The sequence below is a fragment of the Prionailurus bengalensis genome, chromosome A1, assembly GCF_016509475.1.
Source record: "Prionailurus bengalensis isolate Pbe53 chromosome A1, Fcat_Pben_1.1_paternal_pri, whole genome shotgun sequence".
NCBI lineage: Eukaryota > Metazoa > Chordata > Mammalia > Carnivora > Felidae > Prionailurus > Prionailurus bengalensis.
This window is the reverse complement of record NC_057343.1, coordinates 134,631,843-134,644,636: the sequence shown is the minus strand read 5'-3', so window position 1 is coordinate 134,644,636 and position 12,794 is coordinate 134,631,843. Positions and strand designations below refer to the sequence as shown.

Genomic DNA, 12,794 nt, shown 5'->3' with positions numbered 1-12,794 from the left:
AAAAATGTGAAAGAGTGATATTTATTCACATATATATGAAACATTTAGGTAATAAAAAAATATGTACTTAATTTGGAATTTGGATTTTTAATTCTCTACATGTTCCTAAATATACATAACATTTCACATTTAACTATGAAATTGTGGTGACTTTCAACTTTGTAACATATCTACATTTTTTCAACTTCAACAGATTTTATTACACGAAATTCTGCAGTATGTAATTCAGAGTTCAAAATGAATAAAAATAATGTCTAAGTCTTCCTTTCATATGAATTAGGACCAACTCTGTATAGACTGTACAAAACACAGCCAACCATTTCAATGATGTGATTAACATGAGATTATCAACTCAACAAGAATGAATTTCTATTTCGCTTCCTCCTACCCTTTTGCCCACATAAGCAAACATGTTCTCCTTCTAAAACTACCATTCTGTCCACCTCATTTTCCCTCTTTGTGGACCCAGAAATCATGCTCCCAACTGAGGACTTCTGAATACAAAATGCTTTCTGTGCTGGTCAAGAAAAAGAGGGTGAAAAAAGTAAAACAAACAAAACAACAAAGAACACTATGACTATGCCACAGAATTCTGCAACCCCAATGTCTTAATCGACTCCTATCATCTCTTTCCATACTCATTTCTTTTTCCTTAGAGACAGACTATACATGATGGTGGGGTTCCCCAATATACTTTTAACTGTGAGGAAAATGCCAGCAGTACCATGAAACTTCAGTAGCTGGAGGATTCTGTGATCAAAGATGGCTAAACCCTAAATGTTAACCCCCAAGAAAAAGAAAACACACACACCTATGAAAAAGGTTAAGTATATGTTTCACTACACAGATCATGTGAAAATCATCTCCTATCCTCACCTCCATCTCACTTGGGAACACAGAAGGCACAAAAGATTCTGCCCTGGATCTAGGCAGCCCTAAATACTGAAGACTCCAGGAAGAGAAATATTCAACAGTAATCAACTTTGACACTATTCATTAATCCTTATGTGGGGTGCCTGGGTGGCTCAGCTGGTTGAGCGTCTGACTGCTGATTTCAGATCAGGTCATGATCTCACAGTTGTGAGATGGGGCCCCCGCACTGGCCTCCATGCTGGGTGTGGAGCTCGCTTCAGATTCTTTCCCTCTCCCTCTGTCCCTCCCCTGCTCATGCTTCCTCTCTCAATAAACAAACAAACAAACACACAAACATTGATCTTTATGTGGATGACTCTTAATCCTCAACCTGGAACTTGTTCCTATGTTCCAGATCCTTGCATCCCGATAGTCAGCTGCACACTGCAACTTGGGTGTCTATAGGAGTAAACCAAAATTATTTATTACTTTTGCTGTCCTGTTTCCTGTGTTTCCGGTTTCACCCTTCCTCACTATAATCATCCAACTGGTCATCCAGTCCTGTGGATTCCATCTCCCTTCACGCTCACTGCCACCAACTTGGCAGTCGTATCGCCACTATCTCTGGCCTGGAAGCCTGGCCTCCTCCTTGTCCCATTCCACTTCCTCCTCCCCTGCCAGGAATCTTTCCAATGGGCAAATGGGATCTAATCACTCACTGCCCTAGGTAAAACCCTTCATCAGCACCTCCCGCCAGGGGAGTAAATTTCAGGCCTCTGGCACCCTAATACAATTTCTTCAGGTCTCATTGCCAGGGTTCTGTGCCTGGAGTAGTCTCCACCATTCGCTGGCTCCTCTCTCAGCCACCAACCTGGTTTACTTCCCCGATAACTCACTTTCTGGCACATGGCCACGGGATGCTCTCAAAACTGTTTTGTATTCCCGCACTCCCCACCCTCTTGAGGGCTAAGAGAGGTAGACACAGAGGCACAATCACACACAATGTTGCAAGTTCCTGTTAATCTTCGTGTCTTCTTCACCCACTCCCACCACATTCCCCATGAAACTGCAAGCTTTCAAAGTGGCAGGAATCATCTGTCTCCTTCACCACTGCCTTCTCAACACAATGCCCAACATAGGGAAGGTGTTCAGCTAATAGTTACTGAATTCATGAACAAACAGGTGCAGACAATGGTAGGGCAGAGTGTACCAAACTCCACTTCCCAAGCCTCATCCCCCAAATGAAATCTCCCCTGCTTTAGGGAGAGCTTCTTAAACTTGGAGGTAGCCATAAGAGATCATCCCCTAGGGGGTGGCTTCTGGGAAATAAGGATGTTTCTTATCTGAAGTGCTTAAAACAGACTAGGAGCCAAACAACTCTTTCGTCCAAGTCTCTACTCGTTGACAAATGGCAAACCGCTTTGAGACTGAAAACTCTCATGAGGAAGAAACTTGCCATCCTTACAGAATGCACAGTTTTATCACTTTTAATTCTGACAGGTAGTTTTCATGCAGAATGACCTAAAGAAAACTAGAAAGAAACTCCCCCATCTTTCATGCAGTTTCACGGGTAGAGGCAACGACACATCTTGGCACCATGTCTAAGTTTCCAACCCTAAGTGGAGAACCAAGAGGTCCCATTAGCCCCTCCAGATGCTTATAATACATTGACATTCACCTGTGCGTGTGCACAGGGATATGGAACGCAGCCAGAGTTCACTTTGCTTTTGTGGCACAGTTAGGACTCTAAAGAGAATAAAACACTTATGCATGAGCTACTGGTCAAGACAGATATATTTTACTTTGTTTTTGTAGTAACCATATATTTTGATGAGTTCTGTGCTACACATAAATGTGAACAGTAGGCAAACCATTTATCTTAGTACAACATTAAAGTAAAAAACTGCTGTCTCTACGCTAATTATCTGAATTATATCATTAAATATGTGGGTAATAAATATGCTTATACATCTCAAGTAATAACTCTGACAATTTATAATAATTACATAAACATTCCTTCCTGATGAAGATAACTTTTAATAATTGTATGTAAAAACATTAAAATAGAATATATTATAGTTATTCTACCTCCCATATTTAACGTGATATATTTGGACTTACACAAATAAAGGTAACTGGCTACTTTAAACCTGATTTTTTTTTTTCACAGACAGCTTCATTTTCTTTTAACTTTTTTTCTTTTAACATGTATTTATTATTGAGAGACAGAGAGAGACAGAGCATGAACATGGGAGGGTCAGGGAGAGGGGGAGACACAGACTCTGAAGCAGGCTCCAGGGTCTGAGATGTCAGCACAGAGCCGTGCGCGGGGCTCGAAACCCACACCACAAACTGTGGGATCATGACCTGAGCCGGAGTTGGACGCTCAACCGAATGAGCCACCCAGACACCCCCCAGGGAGCTTCATTTTCATTTGCATTCAGAATTAAAATATAAGATGAGGGGCACCTTGGTGGCTCAGTCAGGTAAGCATCTGACTCTGGATTTCAGCTCAGGTCATGGTCTCACGGTGTGTGGGATCAAGCCCCATGTTAGGCTCTGTCCTGACAGTGCAGGGCCTGCTTGGGATTCTCTCTCTTCTCCCTCTTGCTCTCTATCCTTCCCTGCTCATGCTGTCTCTAGCTCTCTCTAAATAAATAAATAAATAAACCTTAAAAAGTTAAAAAAAAAAAAAGAATTAAACTATAAGATGAAGCCCAAAGATAAGGAGACAAGGAGACCTTGCCATCCACATCTATGCCAGTTCTGTGGGTCACTAAAAAAATGATGGATTGTTTTTTCATTTCTTCTGAATAGGATTCCATGGTCTCAAGCATTACAGAAGGAAAAAAAAATGTGCCTAAAGGGCTATGATTTACAATGATTCTGTTTCATACTGATGAACATAAATGACCATGATAGAAAATTGCATGCAAACTCTAGAAGAGGCAAGAAGAGATATTGATCCACAGTAACAACTAAGGGAGGAAAACCTGCTTACAGCCTATGTATCAAGCTTCTATCAAATTTGGTAGAGGGTCTTCCAACCTGAAAATGATTCTATGTTTACAAAGCCTTCTTACAGTCACATGAATTACCTTTCCTAAGTAGATGGACAAGTCAAATCACAGGTCTCTTAGGCTAAAAGTCTGTATCTAGATTTACATGGAGGCATTTATATGACAACTGCAAAGCCAAACAAGAACCTGCCTCTCCATCAGAAGCTACTATCCTGAGACGATGTTTTAACAGTCAAATGGCATGACATTTAAGAGCATTCGTAATTCTCTCTCTTCCAAAAGACTTTTCTCGAAAATGCAAAGTTGAAGGAGGTAGGCAGGAAATGTGAAACAATGGCTTCCATTCTCTGAAAGGATTAGGATAAACTCAGCTTGCTACCCCTCTTGTTTGGAACATACTCAGACCTCTCTCATTAAAACACAAACTCTAGCAAAGAAGACCGACTTTAAGACTAGCAAATGAGAAGTGCTTTGTTGATATTATTCCTTAACTTCTTTTTATTTCAAAGACCTCATTTTCCAGTTGGGCAACCTAATTCAAGCCGGGTCAGTAGGGAGGTGTGGCTGGCTCACGGTTTCTGCATGTTCATGGCCCTCATTCATTAGGGGAGCACATGTGGTTATGACAAAGAAGTCATGCTGCTCTGGTGGCAAGATGCTGAGGGACACAGACTCCTCCAATGTAAGGACACAACTTACTACACAAGGAGCAGGGGACATGTCCACATTCCCACAAGTCCTGGCTGTTGGGTCCTTCCAAAGGCAAACGGTCAAGGTAACAAGAGCCTCTACCATGCTCATGTGGCTGTCGTTAGTTCTAATACACTCTTGCTTCACTAGCAACAGGCTCAGGAAGTGATGAAAAACCAGCACATTTTTCACTGCTTACTTCCTAGCCAGGTGAATCATATATACACATATTCACAAATATATATCACATACACACATATACACAGATACATCATATATCATATATTATTGAATATATAACACAGAACACTCATAAATTCTTTAGAACATCTGTTGAACCCTCCTACTCACTAGAATCCTCAATTTCCATACTGGGCATTTTTTTTTTTTTTAAGGTTTATTTATTTTGAGAGAGAAAGAGAGAGAGAACGCACACTTGTAAGAGCAGGACCGGCACCCAGAGAGAAAGAGGGAGGGAATCCCAAGCAGGCTCCACACGGTCAGCGCCAAGAGCCAAATGTGTGGCTCAGACTCAAGAACAGTGAGATCATGATCTGAGCCGAATCTGAGTCGGACACATAACCGACTGAGCCACCCAGGCACCCCAGGACAGGGCATTTTTAATTGAACATGGCCCTAGCTCTATTCAGCTTAGCCCCTACAAACTTTATATGCCATCTACAAGGTGGCATTTAGGTGATTCTATAGGTGTTCATTAACAGCATACTTGTACCAAAAGGGAGAGAGATACTGCTACTTATTGTTGGGAATTTATGAGCTAGTCAAACATTAAATGAGGGAGAGCAAAATATCCAACTCAAAAAAAGCTATGGTTACCCAGTGTCACAGCACAGAGATCCAATCTTATTTCGCACACAAATCAGATCAAATGAAGATGGAAATGCATAAAACATTACACAAAACGTTTCAAACCTTGATAAAAGCAGGCCTTGGAATTTGCATTAACAGCAATTTGCCTTTAGTAATGTTTCATATTTGAACATTTAATATGTGTTGAGGGGGGGAAGTAAATAAAATCCATCCAAATGCTTTCTTCAAGTACTGATAACAATATAGCCAAAGTTCAGAGCAATTATAAAACTCCAGGAGTTCTTTGTCACTGTAACAGTGTCTTTTATCCTATCCCTTGCCCCTGCTGCCTCCCTCCCTCCATTTCCTAAGTTCCATGGAGGGGATATTCATTCTCGTAGAAGCTTTTCACCCTAAAGTATATGCAGTGTTCCTTCCAGACTTAAAAGCGGTGATATTATACACTCCTTCTATTCCTTTTGCTAGGGAAAATGTGGAACACCCAGACTGCCAATCTAGTAATAACACACCATGCAATGGGAGAGTCACAAACTTGGAAGGAGCCTCAAGTAGACATAAAAGCTACTTGGCATTATATATCAAGATTCATAAATACATGCACGTCATTTTGGCTTAGAAATCTCTATTCTGGGAATTTATCCTAGGGAAATAGTTCCAAAAGACAGAAAAGCCTATATGCATGAACATGCTCACTGTGGAGTGCTTTCATTCAATAAACCTCGATCAACTGTCTATGATGTGCCAGGTACCACGCTGGCATAAACTCTCTGCCTCAAGACATTTACTATCAGCTGGGAATTCAGATAAGTATACCCAGAATTATAACATGTTGGGATAAAGCTAACAAGGCTGCAGAGAAGCACTAGAAACACTGATATGTGTTGGAAAGAAGAGCAAAGAGAGGCAAGAAGGACTTTACAGAATTTTGGGTAATGCTCTTAACATCTCTTCACGTTATTTTTTTTAGAGACACAGATAATGTTAAAATACGGGGGGGGGGCACCCTTCATTATTCTGAAAAAGACTTTTCTTAATACATTTTAAAAATAAAAAATAACAAGCATGCATAATTGCCCTTAACAGCTCTCAGATGTGCCCCCCCCCCCAACCCGGCCATGTTTCTCTCTACCATGTGTGGGAGTTGGCATGTACCCATCAATCATGAAATCCTCGTTGGGCACATTCTACCAGTCTTTTCCCCATCTTAGTTTTCTACTAGACACCAGGGCGTCCCTAATCAAAATTGCTGAGAACTCCAAGTTCATTTTGCTTAAATACAAAACAAAATAAACCAACAACAAAAAAGTCTAATCGCTCCTTTGAGAACTTCCTCTTTTCAATGGCTCAGAGTGAGGTCAGTCGCAAAACTCTTGCTTTAGGGTTTCAGGAGGTCCTGCGCTAAACATGGTATTTATAATTTGTAGCAATCTTTGATTGTTTTTAGAAGTGAAAAAAATTCCAGTTTTAGGGGTTCTACCGGGAAGGTTTTGAAGAAGTATACATTGGACGCTCCTAGTATGAGAGTAAGAAATACTAAATAGAGACATGTTGCCATGTACATAGAATGCCTGTATTTATTTACTCTTAGATTAGAGCAATTTCTATTCCTGCAACATGCTCAATACCCAATTCAAGTCCAGACAGGCTGTATATCAGGGTGTGGGAGTTGTGTCGATACCTCTCTCAGCGTGTTCTGTCCTGTGTCACGGCTTGAGGCTTTGGCCATACTACAGAGGTGGAGAGGGGCTTTGGAAGGAATGTTATTTGAGAAGGCCACACCGGAACTATCTTTCTTTACAGAGCGCCTAAAGAGAAAGAAGGAACTTGAAACAATAATGGGAAGACTAAAGGTATGGGAGGATTAACATGGACCGAGTGCCTACAAGCGCTAGCCCCTGCCGGAGGTTCTGGGTGGGCAAACTCCTCCACACAGGACCAGAGTATACATTTTTCAGCTTTGCAGGCCAGAGTCTCATGTTACAACTACTGGATTCTGCTACTGTAGCACCAGCAGCCATAGTTAGTACCTAAACGAACTGATGTGGATGAGTTGTAATACAGCTTTATGTGCAAAGACAGGCAGTGGGCCAGACTGGGCCTGTAGGCTGTAGTTTGTCTACAGAGCCCTGACCTAAGTGCCTCATAATTCACTTTATATGAGGCACAAAAAGTGTGATTATTTTTCCTAGTTAAGGATGAGGAAACCATGTATCCAAAGCAAGGTGACTTGCCTGCTACACGTCTAGATTGTTACAATCAGAATTCCAACCAAGGTATGTCTAAAAAGTGTAAATTGTTTCCATGTGAAAGGTTCTCTTAGGTTGAAAACAGATAAGGAAGTCAATGTGAAAGAAAAAAAAAGACGAGTCTAAATCCTTGCTCTAGCTTAACATTAATCAATCTATGCCCACCTATGACACATTATGGCAGACATCATCAATGCTGGTAAAACAGGGATGTAGGTGAAGCACTCCTCCCAAAAGAAGCTTCTGAAATATTCAATACCGAATGTCTTTATACCAGAAGGGAAAAGGAACCAAATTCTGTACTATAATGTGTCAGATGATCACAAAGCTATACTGTAGTCACTCTCCTAGAACTGTAACACTCCCAGAGAGAACTCTGTAAAACACTACCAGTGATACTCATATATTTCCTAATTCATTCATTTCATGCCCAGACAGCACACTATAAAAGTGCTTAAAAAACAAACAAACAAACAAACAAAAAAAAGATGTGGTGTTTGGCCTGCAGGAACTTTTACAGAGTTGGAGGCAATACACAGACACTAAACAGTTAAGCATCACCTGCTGATGTGAAAAGCCACTTGAGTATGTAAAGAAAATTTAAGAGTGATGCATACAGTTTAGCGCCTGGGAATCAAGGAAGAGGCAAAAAACAATGTGTGCACTCCTGCTTCCACTTGAACCTTCTTCAAAGTTCTTGCTCTTTTAATGCCTCCTGAGAAGGTGAAGATTCTGTTTTCACCACAGGTGTCCTAGTTTAGAACCTGAAGATCAGGATCCAAGACCATCCAGGTTCCAACTTGCTGACCAGCTTCAAAGTTTTGTACCTGAACGTCAGTTTTGTCATCTTACAATAATGGGGTCTGACTACATGTTTCTTAAAGCCTTTTCCAAGTGGCACCTTCCCTGAATGAGTTTTTCAACACAATTCTGTAGGCCCAACAATCAAAAAGGAAATAACCTGGATGAAACTCAGATGGCCACATGTCTTAATCCATGACATAGGCCTCTTTAAATTCTCACAGTAAGAAAAAGTTTCAATTATTAAAACTATCTCCCTTAAAAAGCAAAAGTAGCACTTAGAGAGTTGCACAATTATTTCTGAAAATTAAATGATGATTTTCCCCAAAGGACAGAGGGGAAAGGAAGATGTGGAACAGATGGATTCATTGTTCCCCTATGGAGAAAAAACATTTCTACACCTTGCAAAAATATATTAATTGGCCTGCCATCTGGCGAGCCTGCTCACATCCATAAGGGATAAAGTTTAGATCTTGAGGTTTAACATTTAAGCCTGTGGGGAGATGGTAATTGGAATCTTTCGGAGTTAGCATTAGTATTTTTAAAGGGAACATTTCGAGAGAGGTCTGAATACAAGTGGAGAAAAACAGGACCTAAAATGTGAGACCATCTAAGGTGACATCACTGGTGTCAGTGGCCTGGGCCTCACTCTGCACACCAGGGAGCTGGCCATGGACACTCCCACGTATGGTGAGGCTGTGCCTTGGCTCAGTGGCTTTCAGACAATGGTTTTCATGCTTCCACACAACTTCATAGATAATTCCTATGTACCTTCTTGTACGTTGGAGATATTTTTCAAATTTTCTGGATATTATACCACTGTAAAGCTGGCTATTTATTTATTTATTTAACGTTTATTTATTTTTGAGACAGAGAGAGAGCATGAACGGGGGAGGGTCAGAGAGAGGGAGACACAGAATCTGAAACAGGCCCCAGGCTCTGAGCTGTCAGCACAGAGCCCGACGCGGGGCCTGAACTCATGGACCGCGAGATCATGACTTGAGCCGAAGTCGGACGCTCAACCGACTGAGCCACCCAGGCACCCCAAAGCTGGCTATTTAAAAGAATGCCTTTAAGGGAAAAAAAATCAGCTCATAAAAGAGGAGCTACAAAATACGAATTTTGTGGTATATACACGTGCACTCGGAAAAGGAAACTTGGAATGATAACTGCATATTTTTAATACTGGGAATGTTTGAGTACTAGAATCTGGGGAAATTTTTTGACTCTACAGTTGTTGGTATTTTCTCCATTCTCTGTCGTCAGCATGCATTATGTTCACGTTTCACCTTAAAAGCTATCTACATTCCACTGAGACTAAAATTGTTCTTTAGTTAAGGGTGCCTGGGTGGCTCAGTTCGTTAGGTGTTTGACTTCAGCTCAGGTCACGATCATGTGGTCCAGGAGTTTGAGCCCTGCGTTGGGCTCTGTGCTGACAGCTCGGAGCCTAGATTCTGCATTGGATTCTGTGTCTCCCTCTCTCTCTGCCCCTCTCCTGCTCACACCAGTCTGTCTCTCTCTCTCAAAAATTAAAAATACTGGTAAGAAGCAATAAATTATTTTACAAAGTAATTAAAGTATCTTGAGTTTACCTTTTATAAAACGTATGTTTTGTTTTGCTGTCACTTGCATTGAAAAACTCCAAGATTGGGGCGCCTGGGTGGCGCAGTCGGTTAAGCGTCCGACTTCAGCCAGGTCACGATCTCGCGGTCCGTGAGTTCGAGCCCCGCGTCAGGCTCTGGGCTGATGGCTCAGAGCCTGGAGCCTGTTTCCCATTCTGTGTCTCCCTCTCTCTCTGCCCCTCCCCCGTTCATGCTCTGTCTCTCTCTGTCCCAAAAAATAAATAAATAAATAAAGTTTAAAAAAAAAAAAAAAAAAAAAAAAAGAAAAACTCCAAGATTCCTTTTGGATGTCTGTATTTATTTTCCAACATTCATAATTTATGTCTTAAACTACATACCTTCCACCTCATGGCCCAATAAACACCTCCAGATTGTTTTAAACAAATCTGACCAGCAGGAAATAGTTAATCTGGCTTCTTACAACTTCTTCACCTTTGTAGGATCAAGGGGCTATTATACATTAATCATGTACCACAATTTCGGTAGTTTATGCTTTCCTCTCAGGGATCTCATGATGCATTTTCCTGGTACCTCCTGAATATTATTAACCAAGTCATCAAACTCTGTGTTAATCATCTTCCTCATCAAAATGATTTTTGAAAAGGGTGACACAATGTAACACTGTATCTTGGCTGGGATCCTAGAATGGAAAAAGAACCCATAGTCTTAATAAAATATGGAAACTAAGTTTTTAAAAAGGGAAGGAAGGGGTGAGAAAAACAAAACACCTTATTCTAATCCAATATGAGCAGTATCAAACAATTAAAAAACACCTACAACTTTGTGAGGGTATGGAAAAGTGTGGTGGTGGTCACAGGACTGTGTCTGCCCAAATTCATGGAACCGCAAACCGGAAAGGAATGGCTTTACTGTCTCCAAACTGGATCTCAATAAACCTAATTAAAACAAAACAAAACATACCTATCGCCCTGGACTTGTTCTAGAGCAAGTAAATACCAGCGGTCAACCTAGAGTCCCAAGCAATCTGGAGAAGGCCTAGGCCTGGGTTAGTGGCAGTGAAAACGAAGGTACGGAACATGTGAAAAAGCATCTGAAGGGAATACTTGCTTCTTCCACTCCCTCCTCAGGAAGGGGCAGCCGTTCCCTCAAATAAAGCTCAGATATTGTACCAATAAGAGCTACAAGATGGCCAGTGAAGGATTTCTGTTTTTTAGAGAATCCCGGATACAGTATTTGTGCCTTTTGCATGCTACAGATTCCTTATTCTATTTTTTTATAATTGTTTTATGCAGAGCAAAGCAGTTACTTCTTAGTTCTTTAAATACAATGACTTTCCCTGGGGCGCCTGGGTGGCGCAGTCGGTTAAGCGTCCGACTTCAACCAGGTCACCATCTCGCGGTCCGTGAGTTCGAGCCCCGCATCGGGCTCTGGGCTGATGGCTCAGAGCCTGGAGCCTGTTTCAGATTCTGTGTCTCCCTCTCTCTCTGCCCCTCGCCCGTTCATGCTCTGTCTCTCTCTGTCCCAAAAAAAAATAAATAAACGTTGAAAAAAAAAAATAAAAAATAAATAAATAAATAAATAAATACAATGACTTTCCCAAGGAAAAGATGTATTTAAGTGAGTCCCTTCCATTCATCTCCCTTTTAAAAAAAAAAAAAAAAAAAAAAAGGTAGTTAGCACCAGCATATTCAAAACCAATTATTAGATTGTTAAAAAGTGAGGAAGAAGCCTGTAAGCAATTCATCTCTAAAATCCCAACTGATCTTTTTTTGTTTTTTGGCATTCAAACTGTATTGTCAACTTGTGTCCTTAGAGGAAATGAACTGTATGTACAAGATCAGCAAGGATTGTGAAATGTGTTCCTAATACATACATTCATGTGAACGCACAGGATTTTATAATATTTAGAGAGAAATCTCAGAAAAGTGAGCTTGGGGACAGCAGTGTTACTCATTCAAAAGGCCTCTGAGATAGCAGCCGTTCGGAGCTATACCATAAGTAAAACCTCAATTTTACCAACCCACTCAAATACCAGTATAGACTGATACTTTAAGACGAGGAAAGCACAGGAGAATACATATACAGGTTCCATTAATGGGAGAGGGAATCAGCAAGCGGCATTTTAACACAAAGTAAAACCTACCTCTATTTTTCACCCTCTTCCCTCAGACAGCAAGCAGGTGGCATTTCTATCGCAAAGATGAAAATTATCAGGGCTCTGTATTCCCACTCCTATCTTCAAATTGCCAGGTGGATTCTGTACCATAAAACCTGAGATGCTAGAATCTTACTTTACAATTATCATTTTCAATAATTAGAATGTTGCTGGAGTTATACTCCATTGGAGACAGAAGAATACAGTTAAATTTCTATCCAGATTAACCTCTTACTACTGGCAAGATTCAGGCAGTTAATTGATTTTGTTAAGCCCCCATGTTTCCTTCTGTAAAATAGATTATTATAGATAGGGTAAAACCGAGGTGACAAACTTCCTCAACACATATTCCGCCTCTTTGCCTTGCTTTGCTGATGTTGGTACATCTCCTACCGGTTATTACACGCTGCTGTTAATTACCTGGTTACACTGCTTTCTAACCCCACCAGAAGGAAGGATCGTGCCACATGCATCTTTGTTTCCCAGGTGATAACCACAGCCCTCATCACATAAAAGGTACTCAACAAATATGTGGTACGTACGTGAGTAAATGAGGCAATACGGTGATTCCAAAGACCCTGTCCACAGAAGTCAAATGTAGTCAAACTAGGCTATG

General features: G+C 40.9%; 1 protein-coding gene across 15 annotated transcripts in view; it reads right to left on the bottom strand.

Moving 5' to 3' along the window:
- MAST4 (microtubule associated serine/threonine kinase family member 4) overlaps nucleotides 1-12,794 on the bottom strand; it is a 567,241-nt gene that overhangs the window by 140,703 nt on the left and 413,744 nt on the right. The gene's annotated exons all lie outside the window — the stretch shown is intronic.